General features: G+C 41.0%; 1 protein-coding gene across 3 annotated transcripts in view; it reads right to left on the minus strand.

Annotated features, from left to right (window-relative positions):
- The window catches only part of CYRIA (CYFIP related Rac1 interactor A), a 74,011-nt gene that overhangs the window by 33,132 nt on the left and 13,861 nt on the right, over nucleotides 1–27,018 (minus strand). For 2 of the 3 annotated variants that reach the window (XM_054023802.1, XM_054023798.1), the window contains exon 2: nucleotides 19,620–19,770. The gene's annotated coding sequence lies outside the window, so the exon portion shown is untranslated. Of the gene's footprint in view, nucleotides 1–19,619; nucleotides 19,771–20,140; nucleotides 20,196–27,018 lie in introns of those variants that run through there. The other variant, XM_054023799.1, reaches the window with a different exon arrangement.

The following is a 27,018-nucleotide window of genomic DNA, read 5'->3' on the forward strand; positions in this document are numbered from 1 at the left end:
AATGAATTGCTGACATCAGAATCTCAGCTATATATTTAGGCTTTCTTCTGCTCTCCAAACAGTTCAAATTTAGTTATGAATTTACACAAGCATGTAAGAAAAACAGCTTTTCTATTTCATTTACATAAATTTTCAGGACAGTTAACAGCCTCAAATCCCAATTTATTCCTTAGATGCTTCGAATCTGAAGCTCTAGACAAAAAAATAAATAAAAAACCAAAAACAAACCAAAAAAAAAAAAAAAACCCCAGAGAGGTCATAATAAAAAGCAGTGAGGGTTGAGGACGTTATATCACTATATACACTTATAAATGGGCATCTGGGATCAGACCTGAAGAAGATCTCTGTGTAGCTTGAAAGCTTGTCTCTTTCATGAACAGAAGTTGATCCAATAAAAAGATAATACCTCACTCACCTTGTCTCTCTACATACATTGAAATCAATGTGGGGAGAGGGGACGTACTGCCTCAGGCCTTGCATGCATGGGGGGAAACAATAGCAACAAGACTTGTTAACTGCCTCATTCATCTCAGGGAGATGTCAACAATAACTATTTCATGCCTCATGTAAGCAAGAATGGAGGGGGGGGGGAGAGGGAGAGGGAGGGAGGGAAATCAGATTTTCACAATTTACTGAAAGTGATGTCTATTCTGGTGCACAAGCAGGTAGTGTTCGCCTGAGCTTCATCACCTACACACCAGTTAGTCAAGAAGGAGCCCAGTAAACAATACAATGAGCACATTCAAGTGAAGCCAAACTCAAAGAGCTCACAAACCACACAAAATCACAGTGATCATCAGCAATTATTCATACATTCACAGAGTTTAAGGCCAGAAGGAACTATTAGATCATCTAGCCTGACCTCCTATATAACACAGTTCATATAATGCAGGAATAACTGGGTGAAATTAAGTCCAATAACTTGTATTTGGCTAAAGCATATCTTCCGGAAAACATTCAGTCTTGATTTAAAGATATCAAGAGAGGGAGAATCCATTACTTTATGTTTATAGTTTGTTCCAATGGTTAAAAACACTCTATTAAATTTTCTGCACAGATTTCCAATTTGAATTTTTCTGCTTTAACTTTCAGCCATTGGTTCTTGGTATACCTTTCCTCTAATAGATTAAATATCCCTTTAGTACCTGGTATTTTGCCCTCATTAAAGTACTTATACATTGTAATCAAGACACCTCTATCTTTTTGATAAGCTAAACAGAGAAATTTAAGTCTCTCACTGCAAGACATTTTCTCACATCTTTGAATCGTTTCCGTGGGTCTTTCCTGCACTATCTCCAATTTTTCCAAAACCCTTTTAAAAATGTTGACAGCAGAACAGGACTGAGCTTTCCAGTATTTGTCTCACCAATGCTATAAACATGAGTAAAATCGCCTCCCATACTCCTACTCCCCAAAGTCACTGCTTTCCAGTATATACCTTCCCCTCCCCATTCTATAGGAATGGCCTACATTCTTTCTTCCTACACTTACGTAGGTAGAGCTTGGAAGAGTACTACCACCTCCTACCCCCGCACCTTCCAATGTGACCAACCTCAAACTGCTTAGATAGCTGAAATTTTAGTTGTAGTTCTGGGCTACAATGATTACTGGTCAAGATTGAAAGGTGCATACTAACTTTACTTTATCACATTATTAGAGCAGACTCTTAACAGCTAAAGTTGCAAATAAGTTTTCATTATAAGCCTGAAACTGACTCACCCTCTAGAATCCATTAAAAAAGTCTTTCTTGGCCTCTGAACTGTTGTATTAAATCTGAAGCACAAGTAGAATTTCTCAATTTATTTTGAACAGACTCAAACAAGGGATATTGAGTCCTTTTATCTTCAATGACTGAGGTGCAAGAAAGAGACCACAGATGATAAAACCTGGAGTGGATAAAATGTGTGTGTGTGACGGAGATACTCCAAGACTAGACTGATTTATGTCAAAAAGGCAGCCAGATCACTTGTATATTGATTACTAAGAGCCATCAATAACAGCTGAAGAAACATGCATACAGAGGTGGGTGACCTTCTAAGAGACAGAAGAATAGCCATAGCATGTCACCAGAATATCACTGGAACTAATCGTACAGTATATAGAGAGCGTGCATTTCTCTAATAAGGCTAGAGACCGTTCCTAGAGAACTTTCATACTGCATTACCTCCACCTATACTCAGCAACACAGAGATCATTCTGATTACACACCAAAGGCAACACTATTACTCATCTCCAAAGAAGACAATCATTTCAGCCCCAGTATGACCCATAAACATATCCTTTAAAAAAAACAAAAAGGCATAAATAATTTCACAACAAAAACTAAAATCAATAACAACTGGGAATGATTTACCCACACATCAACTGGTAGAAAGGTGTAACATACCTGAATTACAACATAATAAATGAAAAAAGCAAAGCAGGGCTATGTGATCTGTACAGAGTAGGCCACAAGATGGAGAGTAAGACATACATCATTGATAAAAAGCAAGTTGCAAACAAACCCCAGTATAAGAGTAACAGTTCAAAGAAGAGAGAATGCCATAATACAGAGCTAGACTGATAATGCTCCAAGTCTGGAATCCACACGCAGACTGTCGGGCACACAATCAGGAAAGCGAACTATAGGAAGCATTCTACAGATCTGAAGGGATTAACATATCACTGCTTAATAAATGGCCCACTATGATAAATAATTCCCCTGATTCCATCACACTGGAGAGCTGGCCAGTATTGTCAGAGCCTGCAACCCCAATGACAGAAATACTCACTTGAAAGATACCTCACCACAATCATGAAATAAAAAGGGATGACCTCAGATTATAATACCTTAATTTCTCTGAACTGGAAGCCTTTTGTCTAGCATTACAACCTCAAAAATGTTTTTTGTTCCACATCCAAACCCCTCTATGTATGTTCTATCTTGAGTTTCTACATACTTTGTCCTGGGCTTTGGAGGCTGCAGTGTCCCAGAAGGAGCTATCTTGACGGCATGGAGATGAGGTTGTGTCATATCTTGCTCCTGATCCACTGATGGATTTGCAGGTCAAGATCAGGACTTTATACAGTTAATAGAAGTGGAATGAAAGCCAGTGGAGGGACTGGAGCACCAGACTAATATGCTTGTGGCTGAGATGGCAGGAAGAGACACATTTTGCACAGGTTCTTTATTGCTTCCACAATTAGCTTTGTATACAGTGTATCCAGTTTCAATCTGAGGGACATACAGATCAAGTTCGCAGATGCTCATCCTGGAGAAGGGGTAAAGTTTGCAAGCAGGAAGGAAGTGAAAAAGGTTCTTTCCCATAATCCAATCATGCTTTGGCTTGCTTTGAGAAATGGGGCAGATGCCTTTGATAGAAAAAGGAATACAATGTTTTGCCTAATTCAAAGTCCCCCCACTTCAAATCAGGAATGGTGTCCCTAGTCTCTGTTTACCAGAAGCTGGGAATGGGCGACAGGGGATGGATCATTTAGGGATTACCAGTTCTGTTCATTCCCTCTAAAGCACCTGGCATTGGCCACTGTCAGAAGACAGGATACTGGGCTAGATGGACCCCATAGGGCCGTTCTTATGTAACCACATTGTTTAGACCTGGATTGAGTTTGACTCAGCTGTTCTTCAGCCAGAGAGAAGTCTTACAGAAGATATCACAGGATGTTCCTCCACTTAACCCATATCAAGATCACAGAAGCCATCGCAATAAATGCCCCCCAGAAATGTGCAAGTTTAACTGTCTGAAGTGATTTATTTGGAAAATATCCTATAGACCATGCAGAGGTTGAAAATGAAAGTATCATTGCTCATCAGATGTGGTGTACAAATGCAGAAGAAAATTAGGAACAGAAGGACTTGCACAGTACTTTAATAATGTAGCTGTTCCTTTTTGTCCATCACTGGTTGTCTCATCTGTTATTCAAGCTCTTGATGGTGCTTTGTGGAGTATACTGAACTGCACTCAGAGCAAATTCAATACAAATGCTTTAAAAACAAGATGAACCTTTTCATACCCTAGAGCTTTGAGAGAAATCTTACTCTAATTCTACAGAAATGAATAAATATTTTATCACCATTGTTGTGTGTGTGTGTGTGTGTGTGTGTGTGTGTGTGTGTGTGTGTGTGTGTGTGTGTGTGTGTCAAAATATCAAATCTAATTTCAATCAAACCTGCCATATCAATCCTGAGGTAACTGGTGATGTGCTAATGCTTGTATTATGCCCAGTCTGAACATGTATATTATTTTATTTTTTTATTTGTAGCATTTATGAATAAGGTAAACTATGAAGCACAAATCTGAACTAATCCTTGCAAGTATTCCACTCTGTCAAAAGAAAACAAATGCTATCTTATAATGCTAAGCAAGCAATTTATTTGTACAAGAAATTCTGTGACATCATAAAAATTCTGAAATAGTGGTTATTGACACACTGTATGCAGTAATATTGCAAGACATCGTGATTAAGGATGAAATATTAAGTCTTTATAAAGACTATATATTGTTTAAGTATTTTAGTATGCATGGGGGTGACGATATTTGGTAGTTCTGTTACACAAAGTAACAAATGGTCATTGACTTCTGTGTAATATTACCCTTTCATATTCCATTGACACTTCCAGTGAATAAAATGCATTATTCTACAACATTGCAAATAGGTTAGTGGGGCACTTAGATCATACATATTTTGACTGCAACTATTAAGATTCTAATTCACCTGGCAGTTTCAAATTAGTTAGTTTAAGATCTGGCACCATTTCTGAGTGACAGCAGAAGAGAGAGACAGAACATAGATTCCTATTATTTATTATGTATATTACAATAATGTAAGGAAGCCACAAAAGTGATTGGGGCTCCATTGTGCTATACCAACAAAGTAAAAGGATAGACCTACTCTGAAGACTTTACAGCCTAATTTAAATCAAGTATAACTAGCACTAAGAAGGACTGGGAAGAGGGAAGAGATGAAGGAAGCAGCAATAAGAACATGCATTACCATAGGCCAGCTAGATTTTAAAAAATAAGATATGAATAACAAATATATGGAGGCTAGGTTGATGGCTTGCACCGACATTATTGATTGACAATTTATAAAGAAGGCATGAAAGGTTTGTTTTACCCTCTGCTTTTTACTTCAGAAACATCAGAAGCAGCATTCTACAGTTTTACCAGACAAGACAAGAGCAGTAATCCTTCAGCTCAACTCTGTACTGATTAGGCCTCAACTGGAGTATTATGTCCAGTTCTGGGCACTACATTTCAGGAAAGATGTGGACAAATTGGAGAAAATCCAGAGAAAAGCAACAAAAATGATTAATGGTCTATTAAACATGACCTAGGAGGGAAGACCGAAAAAACTGGGTTTGCTTAGTCTGGAGAAGAGACAACATAACTGTTTTCAAGTACATAAAAGGTTGTTACAAGTAGGAGAGAGAAAAAATTCTTCCCTTTAACCTCTGGGGATAAGACAAGAAGCAATGGGTTTAAATTGCAGCAAGGGCAGTTTAGGTTAGCTATTAGGAAAAACTTCCTGTTAGGGTGGTTAAGCACTGGAATAAATTGCCTAGGGAGGCTGTGGAATATCCATCATTGGAGATTTTTAAGAATATTTACACAAACACCTGTCAGGGATGGTCTAGACAATACTTAGTCCTGCCATGAGTGCAGGGAACTGGACTAGATGACCTCTTGAGGTGCCTTCCAATCCTATGTTCTATGAATACCTACTGGATGTCTCAAAAGGTGCAAATTGTTAACTATCCCACTTTAATCTAGGGACCAACATACTGAATCTTTAGGAATTCCTTCCTCCAAAATGTTAGCCTGGCATTCAAGTTAAACAGGTGTTAGAAACAGCCTCCTCCATCCTACCTACAAGATATAAAGTTTTAGACAGTTTAACTCTTCCCCCCCAACCCTACCCTCAATTGTTCAAGTTTAATTTTCTTGACGCTTTTGCTGTTACCGCTCAGTCTTCTCCACTGGAAGCTCAGGTCCTGTCTAATATCAGCCTAAGCAGTCTTCCCCATGGACACACTTAGAAGACAGGAGAAGTAAAAGAACAAAAACAAAAAACACTCAGGGCCATTTTCCCTCCTTGCATATCACCTTTTGCTAATTGTCACATTAGCTTCCTTAAAGGGCAAAATAAAGATCCATCTGCTATTATAGCAGAAATCCTAGAAACTCCTAGATAGGAAAGACAAGATATCAATCTTCTTTACCTAAGTAGAATGTAAAATATCAGCTTCACAGGATAGCTTCCCCCACCACACACACACACTCAGCATGAGCAGTTACAATCTTTTATTTTTCCAAAGTCATAATAAAAGAAAATCTGCAATGTGGAGAAGGCAGCTAAACAAGCCCACAGATGGTCTGGAAATAAAAAAAATCCAGCAACTGATCAAATATAAAACACCTTTTCACAGCACACAATGAGAATTAGCAATTCAAAGTTAAATTTGTTAAAATGGTAAAGGAAATTTAAAATATGTTGACAGACTTAACTGTGGCAAATCACGATCAGAAACTACTGTTAATTTAGCTATGAAAATTGCACAGTAATTTTTTATTAAGACAATAAAATTGATACACAGTAGAACTGTATGTTCAAGTTCAGCTTTGTTATACACTACTGTTTTAGATCAATTCACTACTATTAGGTCAAATTTGCATAGTAACTAATCATATAAACCCATTTATGATTCTCAGCTTACTCCCTTCATATTACAAGATGCCCATGACCAGAAAGCTCCATTATACAAAGAAAACAGTATTGTTCAGTGATGTGAGAAAAGTTAAACACATGCACAAAAGTGGACATTGTGCAGTTGTTTTGACAACCCTGCAATGCTACTCAGTGGATTTCCTGTGAAGGAGACATTTAAAACTCACAGACCAGTCTATAGACATTTGCTCATTCAATATGGCTTCATGTGAAAAAGGGATAGAACAAGCTTTGGAGTAAGACATTTGTTGATTAAATAGTGCCCTCTGCTGCTTGCAAGGGCAACTACAAGGAAGAGACATATTTCAAGTATTTTTTTATTATCCCAAAAATTCCATACTATTACAGTATTACCACTGTCAAACAAAAAGGCTTGAAGATGAAAACATATAACTCCATATAATTTTTAGTCTCTTCAGAGTATATGTTTTTTGCCAAAGTAACTTCCACAGCAATCTTGATCAGTTGAGGGGGGGGGGAGGGGAGAGGGGAGGGAGGAGAGAATCTTTAATCAATAACTCATCCTGGGTTTTGAAAATCAAATTAAATTAATTATTTACAGTTGATGCATCAAAAATTCTGCAGTTGAAACCCAGGCCCTGTTCCAAGGCCCTCTAATGCAATTAGAAAAAAACAAAACAGCCAGGCTCATGCGAAGTAGTGGAAATGTATTTAGGGAAAAGTGGTCCAGACAACACTAAAAAACACTACCAGCACACATGAATATATTCAAGAGAGTAGAGAAAAGGAGTGTAACTTCCCCTTATTATTTGCCTCCCCCCACTTCTACTAGGAAGCATTTTTTTTCATAGTATAAGGAATATATTCCATTGAGGCCACCCAAACTTCTATTGTTTTTTTAACATTAGTTTACAATTTTTTTTAAAAGTGGGTGCCTAAAGCTAGCAATGGGAGTTTTGGGGTGCTCAGCACTGGAAAAAGATCAAGCCACTTATTTGAGCACTTAAAAAAGGATTTCTGAGTCTAACCATGCATCCAGATTTTTTAAAGACTTTAGCTTTAGAATTCAGAAGCCATGCTCTAATAGTACAAGTCATATCAGGGTGTGTATCAATAGAAGTCACTTCGAGTGGCTTTGATGCACAAGGTCAAAAACTTCTCCTTCATCCCAAAGTATCTCTGCAGACAAGGGGAGCTGTACAGAATCACTATTCATTCCTGTCCTGGCTTGTTCCTCCAATACGCCTACCCTGGTTGTGTCCCTGCATACAGTGTCCTGCCATCACACCGGTTGCGTTTGCACTGTTTTCTTTGGCTTCCTATCATGTTTGTCTTCTCCTCACCATCTTAATCTTTTTGATTGTTGCCAATCCCATATCCTGATTTCACATCCTACTCTGCTCCTAACAATTTATCTCAAATCATTCCATTTTACACCAGACATCTTTCAAAATAATCTCATCTTTACTACTTCCAGCCTTATGTCGTCTGTTTCATTTAAAGCAGTTGCTTCTAAACTATAGCGTAATACTGTTAGCATGCTTTGGAACCAAAAATGAATGTTTATAGCAGCCACTATTTTGTCAATGTCTATGCAGCACTTGTAGCTGCGGCCATCTCCTTATAACCTTTATGGAGCCATTGGCACTAAACCAAGCTTTCTCGGTACACAAGATTTTACTTGTTTATGACTTCACCGTTGCTGCATTTCAACACTGTCTACTGCCCCTTTTCCAAGATGCAACCACTTGCATCTTCTTGGCATTTATTGTAAGTACAAGTCAAGTACACAGATTTTCCAGAGTAGTGAAAAATATCATTAATTCAAACAAGCATACCTACCATACCATTTATGTACAATGCATAAACTAAAGAGCTCAACTCTAGTTTAGAGTTGTCACACCCTCCAACTCCTCTAACATTTTTCCATTTTCATCCAGTTAAAAAAACACAATGAAAAACAATGATTATTCCCTGCCCCAATGTCTTACACTGAACTTTGACTTGAACCAGTTGCTTCATTTTCCACCAATTCTTATAGCACTGAAGGAGTCTTCATATACAGCTTTTTTAACTACAATTATCTTATCTGGAATGCCATATGATTTTGCTATTTTCGATAATGCTTCCCTCCAACCTGAATCAAATGCCTTCATAAAGTAGATGAGAACAACAAACAGCCTTATATTCCTTCTCTCTCCTCCCGTAATGTCAGAGCATAAATATCCAATCGATATGGCCTGGTCTAAAGCCACTGTTCTTCACCTGCTACTTCCCTAAAAACTGGCCTTAATCTATTAATAATTAACTTTCATCATGATTTTTGACACATTTAAAATCTTGTACCATAGCTTGCTCAGATACACTGGTATAGGTGGGCAGTGGAAAGTACTAGGGAACATACTTCAGGAAGCAATCATTGATGCACTGAAGTGATCTAATAGGGCAGATGCATCTTAACACACAATTCTGTGTTTAGAAAAAATTATTAGACTCCTCTCTAGATTTCATAACTAAAGGAGGACTCCATTAGAATTTGAAAGAACTATTTCCATCCCCATCCTGCACTTTTAAAATTTTACTTTTTGCCAAACCTCTTCTCCACTCATACCATCTTCTCCTTTTACCATAATGTTGGACCTGTGTAACATCATTTGAAAAAGTGCCACTTTTAGCATATTCTATCTAGAAATAAAAGAAAACAGTATAAAGAGCAATACACCTCTACCCCGATATAACACGATGCAATATAACACAAATTTGGATATAATGAGGTAAAGCAGTGCTCCGTGGGGGCGACGGGGGCTGCGCACTCCGGTGGATCAAAGCAAATTCAATAACGCAGTTTCACCTATAATGCGGTAAGATTTTTTGGCTCCTGAGGTGTATTTAATTCTTCATAAGTGGCTGTAGTGATAGCAGTTATCCACTAAGTGGCATTATTTACTCAACTATAGCAATACAGCAAAAATCATCATCTGAACACAGAGCATTTATTTTCCTAAAAACGAATAGGCTGAAGAACAGTATTTTGGATAATCAATTTCATTTATGAATGCTGAAGATTTAAGCATTATTCCAATTTAATTAACAGGTTTCAAGCTTATTAGTAACCTGGCACTACCAGGTTATTAGTTCAGTCAACACAATTGTAAATACATAGCAGAAATGTCCAGTCACAAAGCAAACATTAGAAAGATGCAAAACAGAAATGTCATATCACGTTGTAATTTGGGAATCTGTCTGTACGATTTATAAATTATGAACTATATATCTGCATGAGACTGCAAACTTAATTTTGAATGTGCAGCTTTACACTTTCTCTACTTCCTGTTTGCCTCCACAGTGGACTGAAGCTCCAATACACAAAGATACAGGGCTGAACAATAGAAGCTAGTTGACTAAGTACCTAATTGCTGGAAATCTATTCAGTCTAGATAGACTGATTCCTGCCCAGAAGGACAGGCATAGCCAGGGGCAGGTCATCTTGGCAACGAAATCATTTGACAGTGTTTGTCATGTGGTAAAGTTGGTCAAGGATGTCAACTGAATTGGGGAGGGAGAGGGGGAAAAGGTTTTAAAAGAGCAGAAACTGGTCTGCACAGGGGCCATTTTTCTCCAGTCCACAATGGAAAAGCAATCCAGCAAATGGCAGCCATGACCCATGCACTGGCACAGAAGCAGAAGAGCTCTGGACGGCCTCCCGCAGGCCAAAAAATGTCCTGAAGTGGTGAGGAATGCCAGGACACAAGTGCAGTGTTTATTGTTTTCTATCATCTGCACTCTCCTGTGCATTAAATGATTAAGAGCATAAATGTGTTAGAGAGATACAGACACCGAGTCTTTCTATAAGAGAACTGCTTCTCTACCACTGTGTGCTCCTGAGGAAGTTAAACTGTAAACGAGAAGCTTCACACCTTTTGGGTGGAATCTGGGACAGCATGTGTTTAAGCAGGGATGAATCTACTCCCTGCTGCAGCCAGAGGGAGTAGGCAGCTGGAACGCAGGCTCCAGCTCTCCAAAGAGGGTATCATATAGAAGATCTGTATTCTGAGAGCGTGCCTAGAAACCCTGGGACTGGGGCAGTGGCTAGACTCTGGTTCAGGTTTATGGGCTTAAAAACACCCAGGAATCCAGAGCAGCAAAGGCTTGGATTTCCTCACAGCAGCCCTAGTGACGGGCTGGAAAGGAGTGCTTGCTAGGATTACTTACATGAGCATACGGCTAAAAATCCAATCATGGAAACAGTCAAGTCTGAATCAGTGGAACATTAGTACAATGGAAGCAGAGTGCTCAACCGAGGACTGTATAATATTTTCATACATGGATACCTCAAATTTAGAAACCTAGATGCATACCAAGGCATCTGTAAGTAAGTGCTGAAAACTCACAACTCTAGCTAATTCAAGTTGTGGGTGCTCCACACTTCTAAAAATCATGCCAGATATTTAGATGCCTAATTTTAGGCAGCAATATTTGAAGATTTTGGCTCTAGTATTTCCAAAAGTTATTATACTACACGTAGAGTAAAGTATTTTCAGATTGACTAAGATGCACTCAGTGTTTACAGGCAAAGAGCTAGTTCATTAGAATTAGCTTAGCTTCTGAATGGGTCTGATTTGCCTCATGTAGTCATTTACACCTGCGAAATAATAGTATTTCAAGTAGGTATGAAACACTACTATTTGGTTTTGGTAGCACTTTATGTCCACTTTGCACAACTATAAATGACTACACTAGGCACAAACAGAAGGCAGTGGAGAATTTGCATCAGTATATACACAAGAGCACAGTGCAGTCTTGGATCTGACTTGTAGACTAGATAATAACCTCTTCGTTTAGGCCCTAATTTTGCAAATACATAAGCGTGTGCATAGCTAAATTTGCATGCTTAAAACACTTCAAAGAGTGAGGCCATTCTGTTTTTACAAATGGATTTTTCCTGATTTGTGTAGGCACAGCAGAGTTCACACCAGGCCAACAACCTATTTTACACATCCACCTACCACAAACATTTGGTGCACATGAGCAAATCTACTACCAAATTCTTCACATCAATTAATTCAAGAGCTGTTTAAAAATGGTTTCTTTGCTCCAGTTGGAAAGTATTTGAGGAAGAAGTCAGCAAGTTTTGTTAATGGAGATGGACACCACACAAAGGTGTGTGTTTTCAAAATAAATTAAAATGAGTGCTTAAAAAAAATTCACACTGTGCTCACTCTCTACGGCCTCTCATTTTGCTTCTGGTGACAGTTCAAAGCCCTGGTCTTACGGCATGAAAAGTCAATGGAACTTGTGTGCCCAAGTCATGAAGGTGCCTTAAAAACCCTGCCCATAATATTTTAGGTCATCAATAGGCTGGGCACAAGCTGCATCAGAGAACACCTCTCCATTCATGCCCACCGAGAAAGCTCCAGTCTTGAGAGTGCAGCCAGGATGATACTCTCAAAGGTATTCTCCGATTTAGGCACTTGATTGTGGAACAATCTAGCACAGAAGATAAAATTAAGCACAAGTCTGAGCCTTCCCATTTTCTTAATGGAAACAAAACCCTATACCTTTTTGCAACATCCTTCCTGCAAATAACACATGACAAAGAATTACAATTACATTACTCTCCTTAAGGAAGTAAGGGGGGGGGGGGAAGGGATAGCTCAGTGGTTTGAGCATTGGCCTGCTAAACCCAGGTTGTGAGTTCAATCATTGAGGGGGCCATTTAGGGATCTGGGGCAAAAATCTGTCTGGGGATTGATCCTGCTTTGAGCAGAGGGTTGGACTAGATGACCTCCTGAGGTCCCTTCCAACCCTGACATTCTATGATTCTATAAGGGCTTGTCTACACTTACGCGCTGGTTCGGCGGCAGGCAATTGAACTTCTGGGTTCGATTTATCGCGTCTTGTCTGGACGCGATAAATCGAACCCAGAAGTGCGCCCCATCGACTCCGGTAATCCTGCTCGGCGCGAGGAGTATGCGGAGTCGACGGGGGAGCCTGCCTGCCGCGTCTGGACCGCGGTAAGTTCGAACTAAGGTACATAGACTTCAGCTACATTATTCACGTAGCTGAAGTTGCGTACCTTAGTTCAAATTGGGGGGTTAGTGTAGACCAGGCCTAAGACTCACTTATGTCACAATGCCGATAGAACATTTGACAAATGACTAGACAGCAGGCATGATCAGAAAGCTGCTTATTTATTAGATATTTGTATTGAAATAGCACCCAAGAGTTCCAGTCATGGACCAGGACCCAACGTGCTAGGCACTGTACAGACAGAACAATAAGAATAGTCCCTGCCCCAGAAAGCTTACCATGTAATGACGACACTAATCTTGATCTCGATATTGTAAGCAGTGTACAAGGTATCTAAACGTTTTTGTCCGATACTTTACTGTAAGCTCTTTGAAAAAAGGGACTAGTTTTTCACTTTATCTGGGCTCAGTGTCTAGCATAATGGGGCTCCCATCCAAGAAGGTGGGACAGCATTTCTGTGGAAGAGGCTGCACAGCCTGCACTCTAGCAGTGAGGTCCCCTCATTTGCTGCTGAAATCACTGAGAGCTGGGTGACACCTCAAGAGACCGACTGGCAGAGGTTGCAGTAGAGAGGCAGGTGGCAGCAGAAAGCGATGGTGCAACGCCATCGGCGGAAGAGCAGATGGTGGAGGAGGAGCAAACGGTGGCACAACAAATGACTGCAGTGGAGTGAATGGTGGTGCAGCGGCGGCAACAGACACCAAAACAGAGTGCATGACAGCAACTGTAAGCCAGTTGCAACGGCAGCAGCAGCAACATTGCTCGATGTTTCCCCTTGCCACCCATCCCCTCCCAGGGTTGGAGATAAACTCATGTGAGCACAACACTGAAACGGGTCTTCACTGACCAAGGACAGCAACCATGAGTGGGGTGCAGCATGTTCAAAGAACATTTGTCAGACTTTCACACTGCAAAGTGAGAAACTGAGGCAAAGGACACTGCCCAATGTACTCTGGGGCGGGTGTTTTGCTCCTGGTCAGATGTGTTCAAATCATGATTGTGGTGTTTTCCCAAATTAATGCCGGGTTCCTTTCTCCTTCTTTATTAAAAGTTCTCTGTGCTATACAGAGACTCGGTGCTTGCGATTGCGGAAATATTACCTCTTAGAGGCGCTCAAGGGTGATGTTTAAATTTTCCCAGATTACTGGATGGGGGCTTGAGGCGGTTGTGTTGTATTGTTAAGTGGGACATATTGAACCCAGCCCTCGTTGCTCCACCGGGAAGAAGGGTTACACAAGATTGGGGCCTCTAGGTGTTATGACAATACAAATATTAAATACAACAGCATCAACAACCACAAAATCCACAGTAAGCAAAAACTGGCACAAGTGGGGGAAGGCTTTGAAAAGATTGCCGAATCCTATATGATCATTCCTATACCAATCTTGTTTCTGTGCATCGTACTGAGATTCTATGGTAACAGAAACAACATAAATACTTATGATCAATAAAATAAAAGTGCCCAAGAAAGCATGTGCAGTAGAATCATTTTGTCATTGAATCTGGATACCTAGATTGCTCTACAAGATGTTTCTGGGTTTATTTCTTAACTTTTTTTTTTTTTTTTAAAAAAGACAAATAGTTATAAACAGTTACGTATTTTGGTCCTTCCACTTGAAAAGGATTAGTGAAAGTTTGGGGTCTATTTCAACCATTGGTCAAGAGACATTCATGCATTGTGAATGTGCCTAACACCATAATATTTGTGTGTAACAAGAGTACCACAGTTCACTTGTTAACATATTGATCTCTACCGGGCTGGCCTTACCATGAGGTGAACTGAGGTGGCCGCCTCAGGTGCCAGACTGGGGGGGCTGGGGAGGGGGGAAGGCGCCACTAGGACCCAGAATATAGAAAACCGTGTCTGCTGCTGGTGCATATGTATTCTCTGTGCTCTAGATGCACAGACATGGTGGAGTGCTGTGCTGCAGGAAGGAGGGCACAAGAGACGTAACAGACAGGCAGGAGAAAAGGTGAGAGGGAATAACAGGAGCTGCAGGGGGAGAGAGGAGGAGCAGCCTCTTATGTACCTCTCTAGCACCCCCAGGATCTTAGGGAGCTTCCTGTTTCCTGCTGCTTCCCTGAAACCACTTGAGGAGAACAGGCACTCAACTGAACTAATAGGAGCCAGTTAGGCCCTTAAGACGCTGATATCTTCCCTCACTCAGGCCCTGCTGCCAGCCTGCTTATTTGTCCCCTTCAATTGAGTGTTGAGAGCCACTATAGCTGGCACAGAACAGCAATCATGAGTGAAAGAAGAGAACGCCCCTCTGGAGCAGAATTCAGAAAAAGCAAGCAAGCAAGAGTAGGTTAGATAAATGTCTATCAGGGATGGTCTAGACAGTATTTGGTCCTGCCATGCAGGCAGGGGAGTGGACTCGACCTCTTGAGGTCCCTTCCAGTCCTAGAATCTATGAATCTATGAAAAGGAAGCTTTTCTATCTAAGCAGGAAGGAGCTCTCCTGAGATACATAGACACAAATGTTCCCGGTGAGCCTTCCAGCCCCAGTGAGGATGTGAGTGGTGAGTAAATGCCTGATCTTCCAGTTAGTCAGAGTGCAGGTGACCTGACAGCTACTGCAGCATCCACATCTCCATCTCAAATGGATGTAACCATGCACATTCCAGAAAAGTGTAGATCAGAGAAGAGCATGGTGGAGGCGCAAGAAACAGCTGCTGCCGAGTTTAATTCCTTAAGTCTAGATGATCCAGGGCTGTGAACCCACTTGAGCAGTAGCCTGAGGGACTTCCTTGTACTGAATGGGCCTCAGCAAGTGAAAAAGTCATGTTCCCCAAAGACTATGAAAATAGGAGTTTCCATCCAACACATTACTGGCGTGAAATCTTCAACGGTGACGAAGTGGAGAGGCCATGGCTTATGTACTCAAAAACCCAGAAGGCTGCATACTGTTTTTTTTTGCAAACTCTTCCAGTCTAATGTTCCAGCCTCACTGGGTTCTACAGGAACAAAGCTCTGGAAAAAAATGGCTAGAAATCTGGCATGCCATGAGAAGGCAGCAAATCACCAGAGAGCATTCCATAGGTGGAAAAAGCTTGAGATGAGACTAAGGTTAAAGGCCACCATAGTTGATCAGCATCAAGAGAAGATTGCATCAGAGTCTCTTTACTGGCAAAATGTTCTGAAAAGGCTCATTCTCACAATGGCAATTCTTGCTACCCAAAACCTAGCACTGTGTGGCACTTCAGATCAGCTGTATGTGCCAAACAATGGAAACTTCCTTGAAATTGTGGAGCTGATAGCGGAGTTTGATGCTGTACTCCAGGAGCATCTAAGAAGATTCACCACCCAAGAAATGTACACACATCACTACCTTGGAAAAAATTCAAAATTAGATCATACAGTTACTGGCAACAAAAGTCAAACAGAAGATTGTGGCACATCTGAAGTCAGCAAGAGATTACTCTGTTAGTTATTCTGGACTGCACACCTGACATCAGCCATACGGAACAAATGACTTTAATGGTGCGTTTTGTAACAACAACAACAGAACCTAGTGAAAATGTCCCAGCAATGGTGACTGTCAGAGAGCATTTTCTAGAATGCATTGATATTGATGATACTACAGGAGCTGGTATGACAAATGTGCTTCTTAAAAAGCTAGAAGATATGGGAATTGCGATAGCTGACATGAGAGGTCAGGGCTACTATAGTGGTGCCAACATGAGAGGAAAGAACAGAGGAGTGCAGACACAGATCCGAGAGTCAAACCCTTGAGCTTTTTTTGTCCCATACAGTTCTCATTCATTGAACTTGATGGTCAGTGATGCAGCATCAGGTTCTAGTGAGGCTGCTGAATTTTTTAATATAATTCAAAGCATCTATGTATTTTTTTCTGCATCAACTCAATGGCAAATTTTGAAGCAACGTCTGGGAACATCCTCTCTGACACTGAAACCACTGAGGGCCACATGATGGGATAGTCGAGTGGAGGCGATAAAGCCTATCCAACACCAAATTGGGAAGTTAGATGATGCCATAGTTGCCATTATGGAAGATAATGCTATGACAGGAACTGTTCATGGGAGAACAGTGGCAGAGGGAAATGGAATCACCAGAAACATACTTAACTTCAAATTTCTGCGTGGCTTAGTGTTGTAGCATGACATACTGTTTGAAATAAATGTTGTAAGCAAGAGACTCCAAGGTGTTGACCTTGATATATCTGGAGCAATGGAACAACTGGACAAAGCAAAGTCATACCCACAGTCTTATCGGTCAGATGAAGGATTTCATAACGTTCTGAAGAGTGCAGAGAAGTTGGCAGAGGAACTTCACACTGAAGCTATTTTCCCACCCATTCAAGAGTCATCGAAGAAGACATTTTGATTACGAGGTATGGGATAATCCCATAAGAAACCCCAAACAACAATTCAAAGTTGAATTCTTTAACCAGGTGCTAGATTGTGCAATACAGTCAGTTGAAGAACGTTTCATGCAGCTCAAGGAACCGAACAGTATATTTGGGATGTTGTATGATATTCCAAAACTCCTCACTATACCTGAAGACCACCTACACCAGGAATGCAGGGCACTAGAGACAGTGTTGACACATGATGACATGCGTGATACTAATGTGAGTGATTTAGGTGATGAACTGAAAGCCCTTTCAAGATACATTTCAGCAGGATCAACTCCAAAGGCTGTTCTGGAATATATGTGCACAAATAAGATGTCCACCCTCTTTCCAAATGCTTTTGTTGCTCTGCGCACACTTTTAAACACTTCCTGTAACAGTTGCCAGTGGAGAATGCAACTTCTCCAAGCTGAAGTTAATAAAACACATCTATGCTCCAGCCTCTCCTGAGTCATTGTGGTTGGCCATGCAGCCATCTCAATAGAGCATGAGCTGGCCCAGACTGTGGACCTTCAGAAAGCAGTTCAAATCTTTGCAACCAAGAAGGCACGGAAAGCACCACTTTGAATAATCAAACAGATAAAAATGCCAGTGTTTACCATGCAGATAAGAAAAATTACATTTGCCGTTCAGGCGTTTGAAAGTTAAGTGTTACTTAAAATTTTTGAACAAGGCATTTTAAGTTGTTAGTTCTCCTTTATTGGTATAGGTATTGTGATAGACCCTCTTCTCTTTTGTTCTTCCTTCACCTGCCTATATCCTTTCCTCTTTCAACAGTACTTTCGCCTTAGTCCTCTTCCTTCTCCCCTTTGCCTCACTTTCCCCCCCAAAGATCTCTGTCCTGTGTCTTAATTAATCCCCTCTTCTCCATCCCACACCCACCCCTCTACACCAACAGCCAGTCACTCATTGGCTCACTCAACTTCCTCTCCCCCATTCAGTGGAGAGCAATGGCTTCTGGCTGTGGAGCCCCTCGGCTCCTGCCTGTGAAAGTGGCAGCAGCACATGAGCAGCACTGTTGCCCAGCCCCCATTCCCTCTCAAAGAAGCATGAGACCTAGAATTTAATTGAGAGCAATATCCTTTCTATACCTGTATGTCTTTTTATACTTTAAAAAAATCCTGTAGAAATCTGTCAGTAATAATTTTCTGTTAAATCCTATAGGATTCTTTCATGAGGGATCCCCGTAACGCAGACCAAGAAAGAAAAATAAGTGAGACCCAAATGCCAAAGCATCTATGGTGATTACTAACTGCACCTCAGTGTGTATTTACTTATGGACCTGATAGCATCATTTTACATGGTAGAGAAGAATACTTTCCTCTACGGCAGGACTTACTGACTGAAATTCTATTGCCTATGTTATGAAGGAGGTCAGACTAGATAATCATTTTAGTCCTTCTGGCCTTAAAAAAGTGAATCCATAAATCTGCTAGTGGTTCTATTCTAGTCTGTTCCTTTTACAGCACATCTATAATATTAGCATTGAGTTCCCTGGGTTTATCTGAGTGTGGCTGAAACAAAATCTGTTTTGCTGACATCCCCAATGACACAGCCTTCTGATGTGATGAACTGATTTGTTTCTGCTCATATCAAAGAAAAAATCAGTGTTTCTTTTGGGGGGTCACTTGCTCATAGCATACCATGCTGGATAATGCACAACAGCGGTCCTGTTGCCAGAATAGGGAAGAGCTATCCTAAAGACTCATTTCCACACATCTGCAGGCTCTTTTTCTTTCTGCTAGGAGCCACTAACCCAAACTGACTTCCTCTAATGAGCCTTGTCCTACAAACACTATGAAAACAAAACTGTCCCTCCCTTAAGGATCTGACAAGGAATTACTATCTGAGGGACAGTGCGCTTCAAAACACCAACATCTGCCAAAAGTTTTCAAACAAGCTAAGAAGAAGAGCTAGTGAAGAACAGCTTGTCTCAGTCAGAGCTGATGAGAACAATTCTGTGGCACGCTGCCCCAGAACATTTCTTATCAAGAACTTGTCCATCATTAATAGTGCTAAAAGGAACATTATATTTTTCTCTTCAGTTTCTGTTCCCCTCAGGGGGTGGACAGCAGTAGCCAAAGAGCAAAGTCATTGTCAAGGACAGAGTACCATGGTGTATGTAGCATCTTTCAGACCAGGCGCCCTTCTAATTCATGATGCCTCAAAAGTCTTTTCTTGGAGGGGGACCAAGAGATCATCTATAAAGGCAACTTAGTGCATCTCAAGCTGGGGTGTAAATCTACAGTGCTGTAGCCTGCCGGGCACTAAAAGTTCCATAGTACACTTTGTTGGCCAGCTCTTTCAAAGTTGTTCCATGCAGAGTTGTTGCTGCTGTCTCTCTCGTGGGGACACTGTACCAATCATTTCAGCAGTGCAGGCACCCCTAATAAAGCCAAGCACATTTAACAAAAATACACACTCTACAAGTCTACAATATGCTACATTTCAGAATATAAATTTACTTTCATTTAAACACTACAAAGGGGAAGGCATATAAATCACACACACATGGCGATCTCTTACCTAGAAAGGTAGCAGTTCCAGTTCAGGTTCAACAATCTAGAATGATGGAGTTAGAAACTCAGCATCCGTCTGTCACATAAAACACTCAGGATCACACCCAGAATCACTATGCTTTTCCTTTCCTTCAACTTTGCAGATGACACTTCCGTATCTTAAAAAGAAAACAAATTGGGTTATATCAAAGAAAGCCCATACTCATTCTTTAAAAAGTGAAATTTGGAACATTGTTAAAACAGACTTAGAACAACAATTTTAAAGGTGTGGCAGAGCTGAATTTTTAAAATATTTAATTTGAAGTTTTATTCATGCAAATATTCAATTATTGTTGAACTGCCTCAACAAATTAGTTGGGATTAAGTTGATGAATTGCTGCCAAGATTGGTGTAGGTGGTTTTCATGCAATTGAGGCATGTACACTATGTTAAGAATTCAACTAAATTATGGGAATGCTTGAGACACATGCCTTGTAAAATTTAGCTGCTTGTCATAATACCTATATTCATTTAAAACAAAATATTTACATAAACTGGAACTGCTTTTGCCAAAATCCTTTGCATACTGGAAGATTTGAGATCGGGCTCTCATACTTTCAGACGATTACCAAAGCTGTCAAAATCATATGTAAATATTAGGGGAAAAACAAAGTAACCAAACAAGGGTTATTTCTAGTGTATCAATATATTTTTTATAGCTAAAAATCCACAATTCATTCCATAGTCAAACAGCTTCAGTTTGTTTATGAAGTTACTTTTGACGGCTCGTGCTTTTCCCAGCAGACGCACAAAATCAACTTTAAAAAGCCACTAAACAAAAGCTTGGAATTGAAATGCCAGTTCACCCATAACCACAAAATTTCTAGCATGGAAGTAGAAAATAGAGGTCTCTTCTCTAAGCATCCAGGTTTACTATTCCCTCTGCTGTGCAAATTTAGAGGCAGAGGTAATCAGGCAAATAAGTTACTGGGATAAAACTTGGCTCTTGAAATCCCAGAGCTGCACTTGTAGATCCTACTGTAATTACAGCTGTAAAGTAACTGTTTCCAATCTAATCACAGGTTTTCACTCAGTGAAAATTTTCATGCTTGATCTCTGCCTGGAGGTGAATTTTGTTTTCAAACTTTGAAGGGAAAATGGTTTAACTTTTTTAAAATAGTTCCTGTTTGGTTAGAGATGAATGGCAGGAAAGCTGGCAGAGCTGCCCAAGTTGGGGAACTCTCTGAAAAGATTGCCATATTTTGTGTTTTCTAGCCCACAGTGACCTAATGGACGCAGTTTATTGTTCTGAGGCAATGGAGAGTGTGTGGAGGGTGATCATTTACACTTGAGTCAAAGCAAGTTTAGGGACTCAGCAGAGCATAGTAGGTAGAAAGAAGCCTCACATCTTTAGAAGAATTCAACAGGGTATTTAATCAATCAGTTCTTATTGGAGATAGAGGGAGGAAAAAGAAAGCTATACACCTGCTCAACGAACAGAACCACTAAAGCACTTTAGATTCAACACTGCCTTGCAACTAAAAGAATTTCTGAGGCATTAAAAATGAAGTCTGACTAATACCAGGAAGAGGCAAGTGGCTAGATGGGGGAGTCCCTGGAGCAGGAACTCTGGCAGCTCAGCAATGGTGTGAAAAAGAGAGCCACGGTGGATCTAACTAGAGACAAGAAGCAACTGCCCATTCACCTTGCTCCATGATAGGATCAAAGGCCTCCTAATTAGAGCTCTTGAAAACAAACAGATCGATATGGAGAAAAGGAAGGAACCTTTATTGATAAAAGCCACCCATCCCCCACCACACAGAGCAGAATTGGTTAGATTCTTTCTGCCTTGGTAGTTTTTCCTTCAGTGGCTTGTCTGCCCTTTTAGAATCTCTTCTGAAGAGAAGCTGATGTAGAGCAGGGAAAAACCCTTTCTGGGAGTGGTAAGTCTGGGGGACACACATGAGTGGGACTTCATAAGGGAGTGGTGCCAATTCCTACACCATTGCTAAAGTGTTATGGTTCTGCTTATCATAGAATCATAGAATATCAGAGTTGGAAGGGACCTCAAGAGGTCATCTAGTCCAACCCCCTGCTCAAAGCAGGACCAATTCCCAGCTAAATCATCCCAGCCAGGGCTTTGTCAAGCCGGGCCTTAAAAACCTCCAAGGAAGGAGACTCCACCACCTCCCTAGGTAACGCATTCCAGTGTTTCACCACCCTCCTAGTGAAATAGTTTTTCCTGATATCCAACCTGGACCTCCCCCACTGCAACTTGAGACCATTGCTCCTTGTTCTGTCATCTGCCACCACTGAGAACAGCCGAGCTCCATCCTCTTTGGAACCCCCCTTCAGGTAGTTGAATGCTGCTATCAAATCCCCCCTCATTCTTCTCTTTTGGAGACTAAACAATCCCAGTTCCCTCAGCCTCTCCTCATAAGTCATGTGCTCCAGACCCCTAATCATTTTTGTTGCCCTCCGCTGGACTCTTTCCAATTTTTCCACATCCTTCTTGTAGTGTGGGGCCCAAAACTGGACACAGTATTCCAGATGAGGCCTCACCAATGTCGAATAAAGGGGAACGATCACGTTCCTCGATCTGCTGGCAATGCCCCTACTTATACAGCCCAAAATGCCGTTAGCCTTCTTGGCAACAAGAGCACACTGTTGACTCATATCCAGCTTCTCGTCCACTGTGACCCCTAGGTCCTTTTCAGCAGAACTGCTACCTAGCCATTCGGTCCCTAGTCTGTAGCAGTGCATGGGATTCTTCCGTCCTAAGTGCAGGACTCTGCACTTGTCCTTGTTGAACCTCATCAGGTTTTTTTCTGCCCAATCCTCTAATTTGTCTAGGTCCCTCTGTATCCGATCCCTACCCTCTAGTGTATCTACCACGCCTCCTAGTTTAGTGTCATCTGCAAACTTGCTGAGAGTGCAGTCCACACCATCCTCCAGATCATTAATAAAGATATTAAACAAAACCGGCCCCAGGACCGACCCTTGGGGCACTCCGCTTGAAACCGGCTGCCAACTAGACATGGAGCCATTGATCACTACCCGTTGAGCCCGACGATCTAGCCAGCTTTCTATCCACCTTACAGTTCATTCATCCAGCCCATACTTCTTTAACTTGGTGGCAAGAATACTGTGGGAGACCGTATCAAAAGCTTTGCTAAAGTCAAGAAATAACACATCCACTGCTTTCCCCTCATCCACAGAGCCAGTTATCTCATCATAGAAGGCAATTAGGTTAGTCAGGCACGACTTCCCCTTCGTGAATCCATGCTGACTGTTCCTGATCACTTTCCTCTCCTCTAAATGTTTCATAATTGATTCCTTGAGGACCTGCTCCATGATTTTTCCAGGGACTGAGGTGAGGCTGACTGGCCTGTAGTTCCCCGGATCCTCCTTCTTCCCTTTTTTAAAGATGGGCACTACATTAGCCTTTTTCCAGTCATCTGGGACCTCCCCCGATCGCCATGAGTTTTCAAAAATAATGGCTAATGGCTCTGCAATCTCACCCGCCAACTCTTTTAGCACCCTCGGATGCAGCGCATCCGGCCCCATGGACTTGTGCACGTCCAGTTTTTCTAAATAGTCCCGAACCACTTCTTTCTCCACAGAGGGTTGGTCACCTTCTCCCCATGCTGTACTGCCCAGTGCAGCAATCTGGGAGCTGACCTTGTGCGTGAAGACAGAGGCAAAAAAATCTTTGAGTACATTAGCTTTTTCCACATCCTCGGTCACTAGGTTGCCTCCCTCATTCAGTAAGGGGCCCACACTTTCCTTGATTTTCTTTCAGATGTGCTTGCACGTCTGCACTCCCGAACAAAACCCCCATGATAGGAATAGAGAATCTGGTTAGGCGAAAGGAGACAGAGTCCAAGAATTTACTGCATGAGAGAAAACAAACAATTCTAATTAGTCATTCTATGCCAGCCTCAAAAAAGGTCTTGGAATATCATAGCCAGAATTTTGAAGTCATCAGTAGGTTACAGCACTCAACAGTACATTTTTCAGCGATGTTCAGAATGAATAGTGGAAACCATTTTCTGGAAAACAGATATATTAAAAAGCAACACTTCTGTGGCATGAGCTAAACCCTACCTCTGTATAGATGCTCCACAGCCTTCTAGACATCTAGGCAGAAACTGCAATTTGCCCAACGAGACTAATCAATTAAGGTGGGAGATCAGCAGGAGGAAAAAAAAAAAAAAAACATTTGTAGTGATAATCAAGATGGCCCATTTCAAACAGTTGACAAGAAGGTGTGAGTAACAGTAGGGGAAAAATTAGCATGGGGAAAATAGTTTTTAGTTTGTGTAATGACCCATCCACTCCCAGTCTTTATTCAAGCCTAATTTAATGGTGTCCAGTTTGCAAATTAGTTCCAGTTCTGCAGTTTCTCGTTAGAGTCTGTTTCTGAAGTATTTTTGTTGAAGAATTGCCACTTTTAGGCCTGTAATTGGAGTGTCCAGGGAGATTGACGTGTTCTCCAACTGGTTTTTGAATGTTATAATTCTTGACGTCTGATTTGTGTCCATTTATTCTTTTGCGTAGAGACTGTCTGGTTTGGCCAATGTACATGGCAGAGGGGCATGGCTGGCACATGATGGCATACATCACATTGGTAGATGTGCAGGTGAACAAGCCCCTGATGGTGTGGCTGATGTGATTAGGTCCTACGATGGTGTTCCTTGAATAGATATGTGGACGGAGTTTGCAACAGGTTTTGTTGCAAAGATAGGTTCCTGGGTTAGTGTTTTTGTTGTGGGATATGTGGTTGCTGGTGAGTATTTGCTTCGGATTGGGGGGCTGTCTGTAAGCAAGGACAGGCCTGTCTCCCAAAATCTCTGAGAGTGAAGGACAGTCCTTCAGGATAGGTTGTAGATCCTTGATGATGCATTGGAGAGGTTTTAGTTGGGGGCTGAAGGTGACAGCTAGTGGCGTTCTGTTACTTCCTTTGTTGGGCCTGTCCTGTAGTAGGTGACTTCTGGGTATTCTTCTGGTTCTGTCAATCTGTTTTTTCACTTCAGCAGGTGGGTATTGCAGTTTTAAGAATGCTTGATAGAGATCTTGTAGGTGTTTGTCTCTGTCTGAGGGATTGGAGCAAATGCGTTTGTATCTTAGAGCTTGGCTGTAGACAATGGATCGTGTGATGTGGTCTGGATGAAAGCTGGAGGCATCTGGGTAAGTATAGCAGTCAGTTGGTTTCCGGTATAGGGTGGTGTTTATGTGACCATCGCTTATTAGCAGTGTAGTGTCCAGAAAGTGGATCTCTTGTGTGGACTGGTCCAGGCTGAGGTTGGTGGTAGGATGGAAATTGTTGAAATCATGGTAGAATTCCTCAAGGGCTTCTTTTCCATGGGTCCAGATGATGAAGATGTCATCAATGTAGTGCAAGTAGAATAGGGGGTTTGGGGACGAGAGCTGAGGAAGCATTGTTCTAAGTCAGCCATAAAAATGTTGGCATACTGTGGGGCCATGCGGATACCCATAGCAGTGCCGCTGACTTGAAGGTATACATTGTCCCCAAATGTGAAATAGAATACCCATGAGAGAAGGTAATCATCCGATTTACATGGATGGCCTTGGCTGTCATTCAGGATGCAGTTTGTAGTGACTACCTCTTGACTGCTGAAATTGCGAATGGCATGAAATGCTGGCTTCAAGCCAAATTTGGCATCATCCACCACTTGGTTATAATATGCCTCGCAATTGCGGAGTCTCAGGGTGTTAAATTTTCACTTCAGCTGATTAGGAGCGTGCTTATCACCATGCTGGCGGGCTGCGGCCTTCAATTTAATTATCTGGAAGGCCTCCTCCGATAGCCATGGTTGTTGTGCTGGATGCCTATAGCTAATCATCTGAAACGTCTAGAAATAAACCGGTCATAGCTTACCCCACAGCATCAATGGCAAGTTTGTGAATCACAATCTCCTGAAAAGTGATACTTCTCATAATACTCTTGAGTGAGGGTTGCTGCAATTCCATTTCTGGAGACATTGCTTTTCAGAAACAAGAATTCTGAAAATTAACCAGGGACACAGCAGACAGTATCTTTTTGAGTTTCCAGGTATTCCACACAGGTACTCAGCAGCTCCTTTTTTCATTTAGTTAAAAATGTGATTAGAGGTTTGCAATATTTTGTTAGATGACAAAAGTTAAAGGTCCTGATCCTCAGCTAGTGTATATCAATCTACATATTGCAGTGATCAAAGGCAACAGTCTCTCTACACTTTTGGCACTATGGGGAATAACTGGAATTTTAAGTGCATCTTCTATCTAGAAGCCTGGAAATTCTCAATCTCTGTTTAATAATAAAAATAACTAGTGTGCCCATCTCTATTGTATCTGAGCATCTGACTCCTTATTCTAATCACCTGGATTGCTTCCAATACCAGAAGAGACTCTGGGCCAAATTGTTAGTCTCTGTAAATTGGCATAGGTCCACTAGCGTCAATGACGGTATGCCAATATAGAGCAGCTGACAGTACAGCCTTCCATTGCCACTATTAAGTTGGCTGGTTGTTATGTGGGGATCTGGAGAGGACACTTGATCTCTTTGAGAAGCTAATGAAAAGGTAAAATAAAACCACCAATTTTTAGGAGGCTGTATGTTTGCTACTGTTTATGAATAATGGGGGGTGGAAGGGGAATGACATCTACTTATGTTTTCACTTGTTTCCAAAACAGATTAATAGATGTAGACTATAGCAGTTACTTCAGACCAGCTAATCCTCTTTGTTTGTTAACACCAATTTGTTAAAGAACTTTTTATTCCTAAAGAAAAGGCACCAGGCTCTAGATTTTTAAGATTTTAATTTCATAGTTAATACAAAAGTTTCCCCTCGATTCTGATTAAAAGAAATAAAGCAATGGCTCTTTAATTGCCAGTGGTGTGATTTTCCAGTGGTTTACATAAATGGCTACACAAGGTACAAAGTGGGTATCAGATACTGCCTAGTTCAGTCATACTCAGACTAAGTAAGTGGCTCTTTAATGTGTCTCCTGCAGCTATTTGCAGCACATGATATTAAAACACTGATTTAATTAACAACCAATTAGTATGCTTTTACTATGTGATTAACCAATTATAGGTGATAAATTAATAATACTTGGTCAGTTATTTTGCTGAGAGAATTTTTACAGATATTATACACACACACTAAATATTTCCCTGTCATATTGTTTAAACATGAATATATACTACTAAAGTAAATGAAACAGTGAATTCACACTACTGTGGCTCTTTTGGGTAATGTTGATCATTAATTTGGCTCCTGAACCACTGAGGTCTGAAAATCACTGGCATAGTCCCAAAAAAAAAAATAAAAAATAATAATAATAATAATAATGCTGTAACCCACTTAGCACGAGTATAAATGATTACACAGGGTTGCAAGGCAGTAAAGAATCTGGTCCCC

This window comes from Malaclemys terrapin, chromosome 3 (genome assembly GCF_027887155.1).
Source record: "Malaclemys terrapin pileata isolate rMalTer1 chromosome 3, rMalTer1.hap1, whole genome shotgun sequence".
NCBI classification, from domain to species: Eukaryota; Metazoa; Chordata; order Testudines; family Emydidae; genus Malaclemys; species Malaclemys terrapin.